At 40.5% G+C, this 22,392-nt stretch overlaps 1 long non-coding RNA gene across 1 annotated transcript in view; it reads right to left on the reverse strand.

The window, feature by feature from the left end:
- Window positions 1-13,140: 13,140 nt before the first annotated feature.
- Window positions 13,141-22,392, reverse strand: part of LOC118027271 — a 46,733-nt gene continuing 37,481 nt past the window's right edge. Inside the window, exon 3 of the long non-coding RNA XR_004683785.1 lies at window positions 13,141-13,727. This is a non-coding gene — a long non-coding RNA (uncharacterized LOC118027271). The remainder of the gene's footprint in view (window positions 13,728-22,392) is intronic.

Raw genomic sequence — 22,392 nt, forward strand, 5'->3', positions numbered from 1 at the left:
ATTTATCTCAGAAAAAAATAGGAATAGTCTAAATGTAGTTAAAGAAAAACATGCTACCAAATGGTGCAAAGAACAAAAAGAAACTATTATAAGTGGAAATGTCTGGTTATTTACCCATTGTAAAATTCTAGACCTTCATTTTATTAGTCCCATTAATTGGTTATTACTAATTATTACTGGCTTTTTATGCTGTTTATACTTGCTTTTATTTTATTCTCATTTTTAGAATTTTACTCATACATTCAGTTCTACATTGAAACATTTTTTGAATGTAGTCATTGTTTGAATGTAGAAGGTAATCAAAGATATTCAAGCATTAAAGTATTCTTTCATAGCAATAACAGTTGCTTGGGGAGTGTCTTAAGGACATTCTGAGATGAGTAAGAATAAGATTTTGAAATTGAAGGCAGGAATTTAGACCCAGGGCTCCCATCACCTTCCCTCCCTGAGGAAGCCTCATGGAGAAAAAATGCCAGTGTGGGAATCAAATGGCACACTATGCTAAAGGCTTTTAAAGATTATAAATCCTCTCGTTCATAGAGTGCCTATGACAGACCCCAGAAGAGCCATTGTTCTAATGATGCCTCCTATTTCCCTGAAAGATATCAAGAAAACAGACACCAATGTCCAAAGTAGCCCAGGGGCAGTCAGAGTCCAGACCCCCATGGAGTAGGGTTTCCCAATTTGGCAAATAAAAATATAGGAAGGCCAGTTCCTATGAATTCAAATTTCAGATAAGCAACAAATAAATTATTTACGGTAAGTGTATCCCAAATATGTCATGAGACATACTTATACTAAAAAAAGTAATTCAAATGTAACTGGGCATCCTGTATTTTATTAGGCAACCCTACCAGGGGGGCAGAGAGAACATAGATGCATTGAGGTCACTTACCTCTATCGACAGATGAGTGCAATAATCTTTGCATCTGCTTTGCCCAGATGAGTGGTATAAACTGTTTTTATGCAATCAGGATATGAGTATATTTGGGGGAGTCTGTGCCCAGCCACGAATGAGAAGGTAGTGTTAGCAGGAAGTGGATAACACTGGAAGTCAGAGGCACTGAACTCATGCCCTTGCTCTGGCACTCCGTGTGTGCCCTTGGACAAGCCAGGGAATCTGTAGGGAAGGGAGAAGGAAGTAAGAAATTTTCAGCTTCATCCATAAATTGGGATGATGTCTACTAACTGGTTATGGTTTGGGGGAGGCTTAAATAATATCACCAACCATAAAAGTGCTTTTTGGACACAAAAATTATACACCAAAATACTACACAAAGATGAGATATCATGATCACATTCACCCACTTTAACTGTTTGGAGAAAAATAAGGGAGGAGAAGGTGGAACAGGAACCCCCCCTCCTCCTCTGGTCTCTGTCTCCTTCATCTAGAGCCTCTGATGTGTCTTTCATATATTAACGGATGTAGAATCACTATGACCACCCCAACTCTTTGTAATTAATTCCCAATTCAAGCTGTCACCACGGGAATGACTCAGCAAAATTTGATATTTTGTTAACTTAAACTTCTTAGCTGAGAGCAGCCCGGCTATTTCACAACTAGCCCAATACGTGTCAAAAAGAGTTAAGCCCTTCCACGTGACAGATCTAGCAAGGTTTCTTTACAAAATAAAGATGTAGGGCCAATTGTCACTGAAGCAGAAGGCTGGCATATAGAAATCGCTCTCTGGTATGAAGCGTGGTTATCCTGGCGAACATTCTTGGGAGTCTGAAGATCTGGATTTGAGGACAAACTGCTCCATACTGTGTGTTCTGGGGCCAGTCATTTAACCTCTCTGAGCCTCAATTATTGTTATTTACACAATAAAAATAGTAACTATCTATCTCCTGTAGACTGCTGTGAAGATTAAGTGAGGCTTACATATGTATATAGCACTTTGGGAAGTGTATTATATAATAAAATGCAAGTCATAATTCTCATTTATCTATGTTGTGTTTGTGTTATCCTAACTGAAATAGAAGTAAAATCTTCTAAAAACACCATCAAGTGTGGTGGCATTATTTTTGTCATCTATCTCCTACATTGATTTTTTTGGACTATATACCTCTCTGAAATAAAATTGTCCTTGCTTTCTTTCAACTAAAATTTGAAGTATTTGGGAAACTTATATGCAATTTAGTTCAGCAGTTCGGAAGGATGTTGAATATTTAAAATGTGTCTTTTTAATCTGAGGCTATGAGAGCCTCAAGATGATTTTCGTGTCTGCAGACATGCCCTCTGACAACTCAAAGTCAGCTTTATAAAGCTCTCCACCTTTCATACCCAGACAAACTTGTTAACAGTGCCAACAAATGAGAATTACAGTGCAATTCAGACAAAAGGGTGTAATAAGTCAGAGGAAATCTGCTTTGGCAAGAATCATAGTGAATGCAGTGCAGATAGCTCTGAGCTGTAAATGTCACTCCCTACCACGTATAGGTCTCAGCTGAGCAGGTAGGGGTCCGCCTTACCTCAAACCACTGAGCAATTGGGAGCCTGACTAATATTTATTATTCATAAGAAATGGAGCCAGTGCATTTCAGACATTTGCAAAACGTTGCAGCCGTTAATGAGGTGGGGGAAGCGATCTGTTCCCCAGTGGCCCCCGACTGTGTTTATTTGAATGTGTGATCATTAGACTGCACAAGTCTCTCTGGGGCTCAGTGCCCAGAGTGCATTACACCCTGGAGAATGGGAAAATACTTTAATTAACAACAGGAGTAGGCAGGCCTGCTGGGCTCCTTCTGTCCCCATCCTCAGGACCTGAAATGTCTGCGCTCAGTCCTCACCTCCACCATTTTCATTACCAACATAAAAGAAAACACTAAGCAACAATTTCATTTTGATTTGGAAAGACCATTAAATATAAGATATTTCTCCTCCTTCCTTCCTCCGATTCAATGTTATTAGTAACCAACATGCCACCACACCAACACATATACATATCCACTAGCAGGCTCATATACATACTCACACATACACTTGCAGGCATGCACAAGGCATGAACTTGATATTCCTGGATATTCCATATGCTCTGCGAACCATACGGTACTCCACGGTGCATAGATGGATAACATGCCAAATTGGCTTGGAGTATGCATTCGTTTGAACGTGCAAATTTATGTTAGTCAATTACTCAGATAAATGATTTGGTTCATTAATTTAAATAAAAGGGTGGCAAATTCCTAGCACATTATCTGAAAGATGATGTGTGTTTGTTTGTTTGTTTGTTTGTTTTTAAATGTTGAATCATTGATTTCTCCAGGGCATCTGGGTGACTCAGTCAGTTAATCATCTGCCTTCGGCTCAGGGTATGATCCAAGCATCCTGGGATCAGCCCTGCATTGGGCTCTTGGCTCAGCGGGGAGCCTGCTTCGCCCTCTCCCTCTGCCTGCAGCTCCCCCTGCTTGTGCTCTCTCTGTCAAATAAACAGATAAAATCTTAAAAAAAAAAAAAATGAATCAGTGCTTTCTGCCTGAACTGGTTATATCTAAAACCATGTCATACCCAACCAAAATTTGCAGGCAAGGAGAGTGAAGCTGCCATGTTCACTCTTAAAAGACAAACTCTCATAATTGAATCTTGTGCTCTATGTCCCAGGCTGATTTCTCACTGCATGTGAACCTGAGTGTGAGCAGACTGGCTGCATGCACATCTATAGGCTGACCACTTGTGTTGTCCCCATGGCTCAGTCTGTGGGCTGACTTCTTAGAGAATAGTTATTTTATGGCAGGAACTCTAGGTTGACCAGAACTCAGAATTCACTTAATGAAGACTCACTCTATCAATTGGTAAGTATTGATTGAGCATCCATTGGTCTCCCTCATTGATATAGGCCCAAAAAACAGTGAGCAATCCAGGTGGAGAGAGATCGGTGTCTGACGCATATTTGGAGAAGATTAAATGTTGGTGTGTGTAGTTGGGCTTTTAGCCTTCTGGAAAGCATACTTTTCTTCCCAAGGTCTATTAAGGAAGTTTGATTGCTTTTTAGGGTAGCAAGCAGGAGTGGAATAAATGGCAATCTAAGGAAACCTTAAAAAAATTAAACTTACTATTTTAGAACAATTTTAAATATACAGAAAAATTGTGAAAGCAATGCAGAGAATTCCTATATATCTCACAACTAGTTTCCCCTACTATTAACATCTTACATTGGCATAGTACATGTGTTATAATTAATGAATCAATAATGATACATTATTATTAATTAAGGTTCATACTTTATTTCAATTTCTTTCCTTTTTGCCTTAGGTCTCCATTTCTCTTCCAGGCTCAAGATACTACATTTCACTCTAAGATATTATCTCCACCCAAGATACCATGTTACACTACATGATACTGCTTTCAGTCTTCATGTCTCCTGAGGCTCCTCTGGGCTGAGGCAGTTCCTCAGACTTTATTTTTTATGACCTTGGAAGTTTGAGGAGACTGATTTTGTAGAATTAAATTGGGATTTGTCTAATGCTTTTCTCATGATTAGATAGGGGTTATGGTTTTTTGGGAGGAAGACCACAGAGATAAAATGCCCCCTTCATTACATGATACCAAGTGTACATACTATCAACATGACTTCTTGCAGACACCGTTTTCTCCTCCCCCAGTAGCTTACTGCCTAAAAATATTTAAGACCCTTTTTGCGAAAGTGGCCCTACAAGGAATCTATCATACCCACAGGCTCCTTGGCCCACTTCCTGGATCATGACTGGCCTCTTATTTCAGTTACATGGGTTATGGACCATCGTATTTATCACACAGCATGTTCTTTCCCAAGTAAACATCATCTTCAACATTGACATTAAATATTTAAGATGCACAGAAGCTGTTAAATCTCATATAGAGAATATCGTTTTATTTCATTCTAGAAAATCAAGTAAATCTTGTTATACTTATGTGTGAAAAATTTTGGCAACTGAGTGTTTCAAGAAAAAGCTGAACCTTTACATTTGACTTGTTGGTGATCTTTGCATTTTAAATGTTCCTATCACAGCTGAATATTTTTGGTATAATTTTTCCTTAACAAAACTTATGGGGTTGGGAACATGCGTATTTACTGATTATCTACTCTGCATAAGTATTTTGCATTTAAATATCGCAGTAACCCTATAAGTCAGGTATAATTATGTTCATTTTACAGATGAAGAAGTGGCTCTGGGAGACCAGGTCACATGATTGATAAATGATGAGCCAGAATGTATGAATGACCTAGGTTCTTTCTATGATACACAACATTCCTGGGAGTTGATAATGGTGTATGTTGAGAGAGGACAGAGTGGGCTCTCTTACATACCTGAAATGCCCCCATTAGATGTGTAAGACTTTGGGTCTTGGAGAATTTCCATACTTCAAGAAACTTCTGGAAAAGTGCAAGTTTTTATTCCTATAGACATTTTCACATCTTTTGCATGCTTGCTAAAAAAAAATATTCTTTATACTTCTTCATTTATTCTCTATTTAGGCAATGGTTCTTGTTCCTTTTTGATCTCAATGCTAAAACAAATGTGTTTATTATAACTTCTCATGAAAATTAGAGGAGTTCCCCCAGAAAGTTAAGCGAAGGTGACTTTAATAATAGAGTAGAATAGATAAATATTTCATTGTAACCAATAATTGATCAATATGAAGATAGTTGCAACAATGTAACAAAGCACACTTTTTATGATATATAAGGAACCAAAATAACTTAATGAGAAAAAGAGCAAGCCAATGGAATTGTGAACAAAGCTCATGAAGAAACAGTTTTCAAATAGATGCAAAATTTTTTAAAGGTTTTATTTATTTAGTTGACAGAGAAAAACACAGCTAGAGAGGGAACACAACGAGGGGGAGTGGGAGAGGGAGAAGCAGGCTTCCCGCTGAGCAGGGAGCCCAATGTGGGGCTCGATCACAGGACCCTGGGATCATGACCTGAGCCGAAGGCGGACACTTAATGACTGAGCCACCCAAGTGCCCCTCAAATAGATGCAAATTTAAACAATATGGCTTTGACTCATCAAATTGGCAAAGATTAAAAATTCTAATACCTAAGAGTTGGCAAGAATGTTAAAAGGAATGATTCTTTTTTAGCAATACCTATCATAGCTTTAATGTCTATTTCCTTTGAGCCAAAGATTCTAATTCTAGAAATTTATCCTATAGAAATATTTGTTCAAATGTACAAACATAGATTTCCCAGTACATTAACTGTATCATTGTTTGCAAATTACAAGAAAGAGGAAACAACTCAAATGTCAATTAATGGGAGTATGTTGAAATAAATTATAGCATGTTAGAAAGCTATGCTGTCATTAAAAAGATAAGATAGAGCTCTTTACCCACCTTATGTTTGCAAGTGAAAGAAAATCAGGTTGCTGAAGTTTGTATTTCTTACCCATTTAAGACAACATATATGGCTTTACCTGTATATTTTCACACATCTTTTGAATGTTGTAGTGATGGGGCTTTACAAAAAAAGAGAATCTTAAGCTCAGCGTGCTCTTAGTCCTCGGAATGGGACAGTGTATGCATCTGCCAACAGAGCAGCAATTTAAGAAAACATTTGATAAGGAGGAAACTCATAAATTCATTGAAAACATGTTAGATTGAAGTCATTGTGTATTATTAACTGAATCTATGGTGACTCTAGGAAATAGCAAAAGCACAGAAGTTATATAAAATAACTCTTTAAACATGCAAATTATATTAATTGAGTGGTCACAAATTTAATTAACATTTTCTCTGATTTCCTTATCACATGCTGAATATTATAAAATGAAAAATATATATGACTATTACATAAAATATTCCTATATTCTTCAACTTTATGTAATTGCTATTCAATTCTAATTAACCCATTAAAACAACAACAACAACAACATTAGTCTGAAATGTCTCCTGATGTTTTTCCCCTGCTTAGTGAGAGTCCATTTGAGGAGAGGCTTATTATAACCATACTCAAATATTTTGATCCCCTAAAATATTTTACTTATGTTACACCAATGAAGGTAATGAGCTGAATGCAACAGTACCCAGCCCAAGAGGTAAATACATCATCCAGGAAAACATTAATTGACAAAGAAGTAAGAATTCATCCTGCCATGTGTAGGCAGACCCACTGGGGGCTTCTGAGGCTCTCAGTGGAAAAGGAAGCTTCTTATGGCAAAGGTGAAGGCCACCCACTTGATGTCCACAAAACCTGAATAAACTTGCCATGTCTGATACCTTTTGAACTAAACCTAGCACAATGATACCCTCTGGATGTTCCTGTGTAGTTCTAAGGCTTTAAATACATATCATATATTTTTTTAAGATTTTATTTATTCACTTGAGACACAGAGATACAGAGAGAGAGAGAGAGAGCATGAGCAGGGAGAGAGGCAGAGGGAGAGGGAGAAGCAGGCTCCCTGCTGAGCAAGGAGCCCGATGTGGGGCTCAATCCCAGGACCCTGGGATCATGACCTGAGCCAAAGGCAGATGCTTAACCATCTGAGCCACCCAGAAGCCCCAATACATATCATAGTTTACTGATCCTCAGCCTGATATTACCTCAGAAATAGTCTCTCCAGCTACTTCTAACATGAAATGGTGAAGACATACACAGATCTGGGAAGCTGTCAAAAGGATACCTGGTCACCATCACAAGTATTGTGATTTAGAGCAGAAAATATAGGCAAAAAAAACTCTCATGTGGATGCACAGAAAGGCCACCTCAAACAACAGCCAGTAAAGAAGAAAAAACAATAAATGAAACAGCTGAAGGAAATAAATCAAGAAAGTATGGCAGCCTGGTTGGACCCAAGGAGTGCTTTGAATAGCAGCAAGCTCTGGAAATAGTAGCAGAATTTAGCTCCATCGAACATGCAGTCTGGTCTGCGGGCTGTTGCTCATTCACTGTAGCTTTTGTTTTGCTTTTTGGGGTTTTTTTGTAACCACTCCTCACAAAGGTGGGGCTCAGTGGTAAAAGACACTGTTATTACATCGCTCGATCTGTCTTCATTTTCAAATTGTGGTGCAATATTTATACAAAATAACACATACCAAGTTTTTAATGGTCATGAACAAACCTCAAAGGCACGAAGACTTGCATAGGCTTTCAGAAGTCCAGCTCCTTGGTGAATGAATCATGATCTCTTTGATCTAACATCTGGACGGCATCCTCTTGAAGGATCTAATTCCCTATACATTCACTTATCTTCCTCATATCACAAGATCCAGCCTTAGGCATGCAGGCTAAAAGCAGGGAAATGTTTCAGAGCCTAAGCTAAGTTGACAATTTGTATTTCTTCAAGCATCATGGTTCAGTCTTTTTTTTTTTACTTAAAAATTTTTAAAACAAATTAGATATCTTTTATTGCTGTGGTCTCAATATATCACACAGTGCTTAGCACATTGTTGACAATAAATAGCTAAGGGATAAGGAAAAAGGGGGAGGAGTTTATTTGAGAGAACTGGGACATAATTATCCAGTTCTATCTTCAATTTCCAGATTTCCTGTAGCATGAGTCAACTACTAGCCCAGCAAACACCAGACAACTTCACAGTATTTAAAGAAAGGAGCTGGCCCTGTACTATTTCTATGGCCAGCAAAACTCAGGAATGGCAACAGCAGAGAAAGGAATAAAAGTTTCAAGGCTAAGAGTAACCAGTGAAATAAGCTAGAACCCCTAGCTTCAGAGTTGTGAAAGTAGCCCCAGGTCTGGAATTCCACAGTTCATGGATCTACAAAGGGAGAGATTTTACATAGAAAGGACAGTTTATAAGTACTTTCCTAGGGTACATGTATGCCCCTAACCAAAGCAATCTGGACTTACTAGAACTTAAACAGTTGTATGTCCATACTGCGGGGTCTCCATCCCTGTATTTTTGGTGGAATTCTGGCCACCCTAGGACTCTTCATGAAGAGTCACTGATTAATTCAACAAATACCTATTAAGACACAGATAGGTAGCAGTCATGATATGGGGACACAACTGCAAGCAGGATATTCATGAACCTCACCCTAAGCAGCTGATGACCTTGTGAAAGGTTCTGGAGTCTCTTAGGATTTGTCTGACTTGTTTTCTGAGTGCCAGTTCTGTTGACTCCCACAATGTCCACTGTTCTCCTTTCCCCATTCCATTTGCCTTGGAGATGATTGCTACCACTAGCCATACCCACCCAGCTGTACTGTCAGTCCCTGGCAGAGTCACTGCTCCTCTGATGGTGTCCATCAAATTGCTCTATGGCTGGTAGTGTCCCTGTTAAAGATGTGGAGGACCATGCCCAGGCTGCCATGAGCTGAGGATGCTGAAGGCACTGGAGCCATTTCCCACCATGTTAGAAGTTGCCTGCATCCATGTTGCTGACATCTTACAATCCATCAGGTGATGGTGACCATTGCAAAGAGGAAAAACTAAGTGAGGTAACCAGACAGAGAAATGGTAGGGATATCCTTTTATATAGAGTGATCGGCAAGGGTCACTCTGATAAGGCGAGCTTTGAGCTGAGACAGAAGAGAGTGAAGGAGGTAATCACAAGAATATCTGGAGGAAGAACATAACAGGCAGAGGGACGAACAAGTGCAAAGGTCCTGAGGAAATATTGCATCTGATATTTTCAAATAACCCCAAGGAAGAGAATGTGGTTGGAGCAGACTGAATTAGGAGGAAATGAAGTCAGGAAGTAGAAGAGTCAGATCACATAGAGTCTTGTAGGCCTTGGGAAGGACTTTGGATTTTCTTCTGAGTTGCACAAGAAGCCATTGTGAGGAGGTGCCAAGAAAAGTGGCATGATGTGACTTGGGTTTGAGAATCAACCCAAGAAACCCAACCAACCCATCTCTTTGGTCTGGGATGTGGCAAATAGACTGAAGGTATCCAAAGGGGAAGTAGGGAGATCATTTGGGGGCTTTGAAATAATATAGGTGAAACATGATGGTAACTTGGATCAGGATAGTAGCAGTGAGGTTGGAGAACCCGGTTGGACTCAAATTTTACCGTATATTGGATATGAGGTGGGAGGGAAAGAGAGTTAGGATGACTCCAGGTTTCTTAGCCTGAGTAACTTGAGAAATGATGTTAGTTGACTGGGATGGGAAGTCTAAGGGAAAAGCAGGCTGGTGGGGTAAGGTTAAAACTTTAGTATGGACATGTTGATTTCAAGATGCCTGTTAAGTATCCAGGGTAGATTTTGATTAGGCAGCTGAATATACAAGATTAGAGTATAGGAAGAAATCTGAATTTGTGATTTAAAATTGGGGGCCTTTATCATATAAATCAGTGGAACTAAGTTAGATTAAATAGGCACTAAGCATTATAGATAAGAGAAAAGGTCTGAGGACTCCTTCTGAAGGATCCTGGAGACCAGCAACATCCAGAACTAAAGAAACAGTAAGCATGTAGGGAAAAAAAACAAAACAAAACAAAACAAAAACTGAGCAGAAGCAGCCAGTGAATGTGGTGCCCCAAAGACTCATTCAGGAAAGCATATCAGGGGATAATCAGCTATATCAAATGCTGTTAACACAAGGAGCAAAATGAGTCTAAGGATTGACTGAGGAAGACTAAGGTTGTCTGTATAGAGGTCATTTTTACGTGAACAAATATTTATTTCCAAACTGAGACACTTTTGGGAATGAAAGCTGATGTGTATTACTAATCTACTACTTTTTAACAAATTATCCCCCAAACTTAGTGACTTAACAGCAAACATTTATTGTTTCATACAGTTTATGTGGGCCTAGAATTTTAGAGTGGCTTTGCTGCACAATTCTATCTCAGGACCTCTCACGAGATGGCACTCAGATATTGGCCAGAGCTACCGTCATCTGAAGGCTTAATGGAGGCTGTAAGATCTCCTTCCAAGGTGGCTCACTCACATGGTGAGTTAGCGCTGGTTGTTGCCAGAGGCCCCAGGGTCCTAACAACATAGAATCTGATTTCCTTCAGTGCAAGTGGCCCAAGAAAGCAAGGATGAAATGATTACACAAGTCAGCCCTACTCAGTCTGGGAGGGAACCACAGAAGAGTATGAATACTTGGAGGCTAGGATAATTGGGGGTTATCCTAGAGGATGGCTACAAGAGGATGTTATTTTTTTTTAAGATTTTATTTATTTATTTGAGAGAGAGAGAATGAGAGACAGAGAGCATGAGAGGGAGGAGGGTCAGAGGGAGAAGCAGACTCCCTGCCGAGCAGGGAGCCCGATGCGGGACTTGATCCCGGGACTCCAGGATCATGACCTGAGCCGAAGGCAGTCGCTTAACCAACTGAGCCACCTAGGCACCCCAAGAGGATGTTATTAATATTTATGTCCAGACAGGGTGGCTCAGGCCACCATCTGACTCTTGGTTTCAGCTTGGGTCATGATACCAGGGTCATGAGATCAAGCCCTATGTTGGGCTCCGCATTCAGCAGGGAGTCTGCTTGAGACTTTCTCTCTCTTCCTCTGCCTCTCCCCCCACTCGCACATTCTCTCTCTCTCTCTCAAATAAATAAATAAATCTTTAAAAATATATATTTATGCCCAGACAACAGATGTGAGCAGGAACCATCTCAGGCAAACTGAAATGTATGGTCACCCTAATCTGGTGACTTTGAGTAGAATGGTTTCAGGGGAGTGGAGTGATAGAGGTGAGAACCACACCAATGAAATTCAGTCTCAAAACTTTTGCTCTATTACTGGATGGAAAATTAGCTCTTTTTCCATCTCTTTCCACTAGGTTTGAACTAGAATTGTGAATATGACTGGTAGCCAATTTGCCATTAACTTGGTGTCAAAGAATAAAACCAACAGAAAACCTTCTGTCAAGAGACAGAAATTCTCAGGGCACTTGGGTGCCTTAGTCAGTTAATTGTCTGCCTTCCACTCAGGTCCCGCATCTGCTTCTCCCTCTGCCTCCCGCTCCCCCTGCTTGTGCTCTCTCTTTCTCTCTCAAATAAATAAATAAAATCTTAAAAAGAGAGAGAGAGAGACGGAAATTCTCAGTAACATTGAGCACTTGGATCCAGTCAAGCCTAAAGCTCACAGTAGCTGGAAAGGTCATCACACTTTCCCCCAGCCCCTTTAAAAAAGTTAGACTTCTCAAATTAACAACCAAAAGAATCCAGATGAATGTCTCTCTTATTTAAGCAAATTCTCATGGACCACAATCTACAAATGTCCCAAACACATCCAGGCATGTCTGAGTGCAGGGTAAACATAGCTTAAACCTAGTCTGGTCTCCCTGCGACTCCAGGAACGTTGTTCAGATCATCTCCTTTAAGGACTTTTATTTATATCAGCATCTTAATTGGTGGCTAGGATTATATAATGGATTTTATATGTAGGAGTATACACTGACATTGAGTTCATATTGGTACTTGAGCAACCCATAAAAGTCTATCTTCAAAGACAGGAAATGCCACAAGTCCTTCGTTAGAGACAATGTTACTCTATGAAACACCGAGGGCTCTTCCCTAAATCAATCCAATAACAAAATTCTTGCCTAGGAAAATGCTTCCAGCAGAATGATTGGACCGTCCATCCTAAACCAAACTGAAGTCCCTCTCTGTACAGGAAAAGAAAATATCCAGGTTTAGATTATATGTTAGTTACTTTCTCTTCTCTTACTTTCTAACTAACCACCTTCAAGATCTTGATTCCTTCAGTCATCCAGCAGGAACACAGTTGGATTTTTATATAGCCTATCAGAAATTATTTTGAATTTGAAACAAAACAAAACAAAAAACCCTCTATAGGTAGAAGGACATAGAAGAGAGGCTAGAGGTGAACAGAGAAAGTTAGCAGTGGCTGAAATCAGCCTGCAGGCTCTCCCTTGCTGAAGGGCTATCCCGGAGCTGCGGAGTAAGGGCTTGCCACCTGGAGGTTTCCCCAGACCACTGCCTCTTTATAATGCACATTGAGAGACAGGAACAGAACTGAGCTGTGCATGCAGAAAATTGAATGTGTCCATTGATCCAACAAGTCTGAACAAATTCTCATTCTTGTTACCACAGCAATTAGTCCCATGGTCATTGGAGCATTGAAATACAGCAGTTTGGTGCCGCTTGTCTTACTCCCTTGTTTTACCCAAACATGAAACACATTCAGATTGGGACAGAGCCAACCTTCTTCACTTTCAATCACCATCTGCTTCAATTTAGGAAATGGTTTGAGGAGAGGGAGTGGCAGGGAGGTGACATTTAATTTCAAGATTTCCCCCCTGCTCCCCATTGCCGCCACTGCATTAGCTTGCTCCTTTCAGAGAACACAAACATTTCCTGAGGAACTACTTTACATGAGATACTTTCTTATACATTGTCTCATTTAATCTCACAAGTAGGATTTATAGCTGCCTCTCTTGAAGAGGCACAGCTTACACGGAACACTGCATGTGGTAGAAACATTGGTGGTAGAAACAGTGGTAATGAACAAAATGTGCTAATGGGTAGAACATAGAACCAAGAACCCACAGAGCCAATTCATGATCCCAGACCCACTACTGCCCTTGAGATATGACCTCAACAATACCATCTGTACCTCAGTTTCCCTTAAAATGCAATGCACAACAGAGGAGTGTGATTGCCACGTTGAATGTAGCCCCCGGAGCTTCTTTAAAGGTGTTTCAAAATGCACGGCGTGATAACTCTTGAGTAAATAGGCATTTCACACTTAGACTTACCCAGTCGGGGTGTGGAGGATGATGTGAATTGATCCCACTGCTTTCTCCATGTAGTTCAATGTTTCCAGATGGTGCGTTCAATTAGAGTTTATTTCAGCATCTTAAATGAAATCTATTGAGAAATGATAGCTCACTTTAGAAGTGTACACTCTACCGGGGGGAAAAGCATATCAACACGCTATCCCTAACATGCTATGTTACTTCTCCACAGCTCATCGCATGGAAACTGCCATAACTTTTCCCAGCCAGACTTAATAGAGGAAAAGTCAGTGCTGTTTCCTCTGCTGAGTATCAGATTTTTCCTCTTGAACATTCTCAACTTTGGCACTATGGACATTTGGAGTTGGATAATTACTTTTTTTTTTTTTTTAAAGTAGGATCCATGCACAGCATGGAACCCAATGTAGGGCTTGAACTCACAACCCTGAGATCAAGACCTGAGCTGAGATCAAGAGTTGGACACTCAGCCGACTGAGCCACCCAGGTGCCCCTGGAGTTGGATAATTCTTTATTGCAGGGGCTGTCCTGTGCACTGAAGTCTGTTTATTAGCATGCCTAGCCTCTACCCACTAGATTCCCATAGCAACTGTCCCCAAACTGTAACAACGAAAAATATCTCCAGACATTGCCAGCTGTCTGGGGGTAAAATCACCAGGTCTTCTGACTACTCCCTGGCCACCATATCTAGTCCTTGGGAATGGCAAAGGAGTTATGTTTTTATCTACCGGATCATAGTAAGAAAGAGAAAATGAATTTCCTCTGAAAGAAGTCCATTAAGTGTTGAGTGATTCTTCCCCGAACTACAGTTATACCTAAATTATTACAGGGTTAATCCAATTTCCTCTGAGGCCATGCTGATTTAGGCAAATCAGCCCTTCATCAGTTTCTCTTCCACACTCCCTCTTCTGTTCCCTCCTGTGCCTGGAGAGGTTCAACTATTCTCAGAACACACAGTCATAGAGTGTCTTGAAAGGTTGGATACCTTTGGATCCTCTAATACACACACACACACGCACACACACCTAGACAACCCAACACATGGTTATAGGGTGATGAATAAAGTCAGTTTCCACCACCATGTTTTCCTTACTCAACTCACCTGACTTTCCTTCCTCTGGCCATAGAATGTTCCATCCCCTTCCATTCATGAAACTCTTACCCGCCTTCAGCCACACCCCTCTTCTTGTTAGGAGATCCATGCCCTCTAAGCTTCCAAAATTACAACAACAACATATATATGTATATACACACACACATATATAATTTGCAACAAATATATGTATAATTTACAACAAATTTACAACAACAACATATATACATATATATTACATATGTACATACATTACATATACATACATATATGTACAACATATTACATATGTTGTGTGTACACATGTAATGTTTACATATGTAATGTGTTGTACACATATGTACAACATATGTATATATTGACCATCTGAAATCTATGCAGTATTATAATTATATAATAATTATATAATATCTTATTGTAATTATATATAAAATACAATTTTATATTATATATATAAATTATCATAATACTTATATATTATATATATAATTACTGTCATACTGCATAGATTTCAAATGGTCAGTTCTCATAAATAAGTAGCAAATGTTTTTTCCCTTCTGACTTAGCTAAATCTACAGCCGGTGTCTGTGTTGATGACTGCCCAGATATTATTTGGAAATGCTCACCACAGCTGGCATTGCATACAGGTGCTCACACACAATAAAAAAATAGACACCCAGATTTCCCCTTGTCCCCTTCCATATCCACCCTGCTCAGGACAAACCTGTGCCTCCCCACTGTGCACACCCCACTGCTTTCTCTATAGCCATGCTCTCACACTTCCATGCTGAGAGGGCTGAGAAGCTGCTGCAGGAGGGCTGGACTCTGGGGAAACACGAGCCTCACCTTCAAAGAGCTTAAGGTATAGCAAGGACCAAAGGCAGGTAAGCAAGTAATAATATAGGGCAATGTGGGCAGAACCTACAGGGCAGGATAGCAATCCCGTCTTGGGGATTGAGCTCCCAGAAACCCTCCTAAACAAAATGCCATCTAATTTAATTTTTTCACTGAAATATAGGTTTTTATTTGTAACAAACAAATATTAAGCTATAAAGTATTTTTGTACAAATTTAATACTTTCTTAGCATGGTATTTATCATCTATGAATGATTTTAGGGAATTCAGAATTGTTGCAAATATTTGTATGAAAAAAAAAAAACCCTCTAACAAATAAACAGTGATTTTTAAAAGGCCAAAAAATTATGATATACAGTTTTTTGGTGCTTTGAATATATTTTAGTGTTCTAGACTGAGCCCTATACAATGCTTATTGTTATAGAATTTTCTAAGGGAGAAAGGTTTTACCATAAAACTTGAAAAGCAGCATGGAAGAATGGGAAGAACATGGGTTTTAAAATCAGATCTGGGTTTGAATTCCAGCTCTGGTACTCACTGGTAGTATAAAATTTAGTTACTGTGACTCAGTTTCCCTATGATACTGAAGGTCATATCTACACTCCAGGACTATTGGAAGGACAGGATGTAAAACACAAGTGAAAGTCCTAAAATAGCCTGCAAACAGAAACATCCCCCAGACTTATCATACATTTATTTTAGGTGACAAAGATTTTAACTCAAAGACCACGACGCCTGCCCTCAGAGAGCATGACATGTATCTCTGAGTGATGCAGGCCAAGAGAGACTTGGGAGAGTATTCTTTGTAGCAGTCTAAATAATGAAAGATGTCAAGAAAACTCAGAGAGGTTAACTAGTCCCCCTCTGACTCAACACTTTCTATATATCAGCAACAAGTTAAAATGGGTTTGCCCTTAGATAAACCTTCAGGACAACATGATTTCAGGGCAAAGAGAAAGTCCCCTAAACTCCAAAAATATCTTCCTATCTGTTCAGTAGTGCCTGAAATTAACTGGGAGGATTAATGTTTCATTCTATAATTAGGTATAAAATGCCCTAAAAGAGGTAACTTCTTAATGTTTATAAACTTTTGGCCAAAGAATACAAATAATGGTGTCAGATCTTTTATAGGCAAGGTTCTAAGGGCAGTGGTTCTTACACATCAAAGGGAGTAAGAATTACCCAGGTAATATATTTAAAAACAGGTTCAGGGGTGCATGAATGACGCAGTCAGTTGAGTGTCTTATTCTTGGTTTCATCTCAGGTCATGATCTTGGAGTCGTGGGATCAAGTCCCATGTCAAGCTACACACCCAGCATGGAGTCTGCTTGAGACTCTCGCTCCCTCTGCCCCTCCACCCCTCTACCCCCAGCTCTCTCCTCTCTCTCTGTCTGAGATAAATTTTTTAAATGAATAAATAAATAAAAAGCAGGTTCAGATATTTGTATACTCACATACACAGCAGCATCAGTCCCCATGGCCAGAATGTGGAAGCAGCCCGAGTGTCTCCTGACAGACAAATAGACGAACCAAAGGTGGTAAACGCATACAATGGAATACTATGCAAACGTACAAAGGAACTTCTGACACATTCTACAACATGAGTGAACCTTGAGGACCTTATGACAAATACCATGTGATCTCACTTCTATGAAGTATCCAAAGTAGTCAAATTCACAGAGACAGAAAGTAGAAGGGTAGTTGCCAGAGGCGGGGGGAGGGAGAATGGGAAATTAGGGTTTAATGGGGACAGAGTTTCCATCTGGGAAGATGAAAAGTTCTAGAGGTGGATGGTGGTGATGGTTGTACAATAATGTGAATGTACTTAATGCCACCGAACTGAACACTTAAAAATAGTTATAATGGTAAATGTTATGTTATGCAGATTTTACCACAATCTAAAATAATAATAACAATACAAAGGAGGAAAAAAGCAGGTTTCTGGGTCCTGCTGTCAATAAGTCTGATTTAGTAGGTGTATTTGTTAGGGTTTCTTTTTTTTTTTTTTTAAAGATTTTATTTATTTATTTGACACAGAGAGAGACAGCGAGAGCAGGAACACAAGCAGGGGGAGTGGGAGAGGGAGAAGCAGGCTCCCCGCAGAGCAGGGAGCCCGATGTGGGACTCGATCCCAGGACCCTGGGATCATGACCTGAGCCGAAGGCAGACGCTTAACGACTGAGCCACCCAGGCACCCTAGGGTTTCAACCGTAGACAGAATTCATCCCAGATGTCTCAGCAGAAGGGCCTAAGATGAGGGTGTGAACAAGGTCAAGAAGGCCACAGGGATGTTTAGGCACCCAGAGACCTGTGACAGCAGAATGGCATCACTGTTCCTGCAGCTGAAGAAGCAATGGTGGAGAGGACAGAGATGGTGTTGCCCAAGCCCAGTGAGAGCTGGCTCCATGACGTGGCCCAGACAGGACGAGGGGCTAAGCAGCCACGAGGAGGTGTGTGCTACAGAGACGTAAGACAAAGCAGGGCAGGGCCTGGAAGTACGCTGATTCCCACCCCTCTTCTTTTCTCATCTCCTGCTGGGGCCTCCCATTCACCAAACCCACTCAAAGCCCTGGCTCCTAGTCTTCTGACTAGGAGCCAGGGACCCAGACTAGGAGCCAGGGACCCAGTTAGCAAGGGACAGCCTGGCAGGGTACAGAGCAAGCAGAGAAACGTGGAGAATAAGTTTGGTGGAGGCAAACAGAATAAGCCACATAATAGGTCTGAGTGGTGCTCTGGATTCTGTGTTTTCATTTTTAATGTTTTATTTAACTTCAATTTAGTTAACATATGCTATATTATTAGCTTCAGGGGTAGAATTTAGTGATTCATCAGTTGCAATATAATACCCACTGCTCATTCCATCAAGTGCCCTCCTTAATTCCCAACACGCAGTTACCCCATCCTCCCACATACCACCCCTCCAGCAACCCTCAGTTTGTTTCCTAGAGTTCAGCATCTCTTATGCTTTGCCTCCCTCTCCGTTTTCATCTTATTTTAATTTTCCTTCCTTCCCGCTATGTGGATTCTGTGGGGGTTTTTTCTTTTTTTTTTTTTTTTATTGTTGTGTTAGTCACCATACAATACATCATTAGTTTTTGATGTAGTGATCCATGATTCATTGTTTGCAAATAATACCCATTGCTCCATGCAATACGTGCCCTCCTTAATACCCATCACTGGGTTCACCCATCCCCCCACCCCCCTCCCCTCTAAAACTTTCAGTCTGTTTCTCGGAGTCCATAGTCTCTCATGGTTTGTCTCCCCCCTCCAATTCTACCCCCCTCTTCATTTTTCCCTTCCTTCTCCTTATGTCCTCCATGCTATACCTTATGTTCCACAAATAAGTGAAACCATATGATAATTGTCTTATTTCACTTAGCATAATACTCTCCAGTTCTATCCATGTTGATGCAAAAGTTGGGTATTCATCCTTTCTGATGGTTGAGTAATATTCCATTGTATGTATGGACCACATCTTCTTTATCCATTCGTCTATTATAGAGCATCTTGGCTCTTTCCACAGTTTGGCTATTGTGGACATTGCTGCTATGAACATTGGGGTGCATATGGCCTTTCTTCTCACTACATCTGTATCTTTGGGGTAAATACCCAGTAGTGCGATTGCTGGGTCATAGGGTAGCTCTATTTTTAACTTTTTTTTAGGAACCTCCACACTGTTTTCCAAAGTGGCTATACCAACATGCATTCCCACCAACCGTGTACGAATGAGGGTTCCCCTTTCTCTACAACCTCTCCAACATTTGTTGTTTCTTGCCTTGTCAATTTTTGCCATTCTAACTGGTGTAAGGTGGTATCTCAACATGGTTTTGATTTGAATTTCCCTGATGGCTAATGATGTTGAACATTTTTTCATGTGTCTGTTAGCCATTTGTATGTCTTCTTTGGAGAACTGTGCATGCCTTCTGCCCATTTTTTGACTTGATTATTTGTTTTTTGGGTGTTGAGTTTGAGAAGTTCTTTATAGATCTTGGATATCAGTCCTTTGTCTGCAGTGTCATTTGCAAAAATCTTCTCCCATTCCGTGGGTTGCCTCTTTGTTTTGTTGACTGTTTCCTTTGCTGTGCAGAAGCTTTTTATCTTGATGAAGTCCCAAAAGTTATTTTCGCATTTGTTTCCCTTGCCTTTGGAGACCTGTCTTGAAAGAAGTTGCTGTGGCCAATGTTGAAGAGGTTACTGCCTATGTTCTCCTCTAGGATTTTGTTGGATTCCTGTCTCACACTGAGGTCTTTCATCCATTTTGAGTTTATCTTTGTGTGTGGCGTAAGAGAATGGTCGAGTTTGATTCTGTGTTTTTAAAAAACACCTTAGGAAATCCTTTTGTAGGGGCCCCCAACACATCCTAAGGACATGGTCTTAGGAGAAAGGGCTGGAATGCAAGAAAGCACTGAGTGGCCCAAGTGTTGTTGCAGGTGGACATGGGGTAGACTAAGCTGATAGAAGGGGCGCAAGACACAATGCCACAACCGTGATCCACAGACCAGTACTACAGTTCCCCTTCAGTTCCCAAACTGAGTCTTCATTGGAGGACACCACCCATACATCACCTCAGCCGTCTCTGTACCTTAATGCACACAGCTACGGTTTCTGTGGATGGGCAGGCACCTGACAGATTTGCCTGTCTGAGAAAGTGGACAAGTTCTTGGCAGACCCAGATGTGATATAGAGCCTACGAAAACCACAAGCATCATTATTCTAAAGACTGCATCTGCTTTTAAGTAAACTCTCAGATTAAGCAATAAACCTGCATAGTTCTAAGAGTGTCAGATGCTGCCCAAAAAACTTTGCAACCTGTGTATTAATACAAATAGGTTGCTAACTGTGGACACAGAAACAGTAGCTATTTCAAGAGATCGTAAGTTATGTAGAAGTTAAGTGTAAAGCTTCTAATATACAATAAGCATCATTGTTATACAATCGCAAGATGCATGCTTATTTATTCATTTATTTAACTTTTACTGAACCCCTGTAGTACAGGTATGAATCTGGATGCCAGGAGGATAGTGCTGAACACAACAGATGAGACCTAGTTTCTTGAGCAGCTGAAGTAGCTCAGGATATGGCAATGACTTCTACCACACCGCAGATTTTTGGAGCTTGACAAGACTGAATTACTCTTCACAGGACTTTAATGAATGTGCTAATGTTTTCCTAAGAGCAGGTGGTGGAGTAAAATCCTAGGCTGTGTCCTATAAATTCTGTCCACCAAAGCTTGGCACAACAGTTTATTCTTCCTCCCTTCCTTCCTACCTTCCTTCCTTCCTTCCTTCCTTCCTTCCTTCCTTCCTCCCTCCCTCCCTCTCTTCCTTCCTTCCTTCCTTTCTCTCTCTCTTTCCTCTTCCCTCCCTCCTTCCTTCCCCCCACCCCTCCCTCCCTCCCTCCTTCCTTCCTTCCTTGCTTTGCTTTTCCCCAATCATAGCTAAACTGTTATACTAGTTATGCTTTAAAAATTATTACTCCAATATTCAGTCCCAGCCAAATAGTTCTGGAAAACAATCTTAATCTCCTCTACCACCAAATTCAAGGGGCTTTTATATTGAAGTCAGAAAACACCCAGAATTGTTCAGTAAATAGCCTATTTTGTGTTCCCACAAGCGAACAGAGAAAATACTCCTCCTAAGGAACTATCACATTGCTACTCAAATCGTATTTTATTGATCCCTGATGCCCCAGCTCTAACCAGGGTGACCAACTCATTCCAGTTTCAGCACTAGTGTCCCAGGAAACTGCTCAGTCATGGGGAAGGCAAAATAGTTGGTCATCCTTCCTCTAACACAGTAATGCCTAACAGATTCTCAATACACATCTTCTGTATGAATGAAGAAACAACCTCATAAAAAAAATATGCAAAACTCACTCTCACATTCCACCAACTCAGTTCCCTCTAGGACATTTTCATGTAAAACCAGAAAAACGTGACTTTCATACAAAAGGCTGTTTCCACTTATAATCCTTAAAAATCAGATGTTTTAGATTTGAACCTTAAAATATTAAAATCCACATATAAACTCTGTCAATATGGTTATTTTAGGATTCTAGGAGAAAAATATCACGGTGCTTATTCTTGTTATATGCTGTAACTTTCATTCATTCAGATATAAGTGGGGCAAGCCAATGCATTTGGAAAATAGACTTTGAAACTCTGATCTTTAAAAAACAATCTAATGGCTTTGGGGCAGTCATAAACCCCGAGATTATGGCTTTCTTCAAGGCAGGGGCAATGAGGCATGCAGAAATGTGGTTCTCACCTCTCCTTTCCTTCAGTGGCCAAAAAGAGCCACATTACATATGTAACAACGCCTTCGGAGAGGCTGAAGAACTCAAACAAGCTGCAGTTGTGTTTCATCACTGAAGGCAGCTCCTGTCTCATGACCTCATGCTTCGCGAGCTGTCATAGGTATAGTGACATTTCATTGTGCACAGATACTTCCCAGGCCGGCTCCTCAGGAGAGGGCTGGCTGCGGGCTCAGTCTCTCCCACTGCAAAGTTTTATTAGCCATTATCCTTCGTGACTTCAAGGTGAGATCTCAGCATGCAGTAAGAACTGCTCATTTTCCACTGTTTCTCACATAACAGGCAAATTTATTTCCCTTATAAAACAGAAATTGCAGGTGTAAATGCCACCTACACAGCTATTTCACTGCAGGGGCCAGCCCCCAAAAAGACAGTATCTTATCCACAGGATGTGCTTTTCTGTAGTTTAAACCAAGTTAAACAAGAAAGAGCCACAAATTGATCTGCCCCTTTCTTTCTTCTTTCTTTTCTTTTCTTCCTCCCTCCCTTCCTCCCTCCCTCCCTCCCTCCCTCCCTCCCT

The sequence above is a fragment of the Mirounga leonina genome, unplaced genomic scaffold, assembly GCF_011800145.1.
Source record: "Mirounga leonina isolate KUSES-001 unplaced genomic scaffold, KU_Mleo_1.0 Mir_366, whole genome shotgun sequence".
NCBI classification, from domain to species: domain Eukaryota; kingdom Metazoa; phylum Chordata; class Mammalia; order Carnivora; family Phocidae; genus Mirounga; species Mirounga leonina.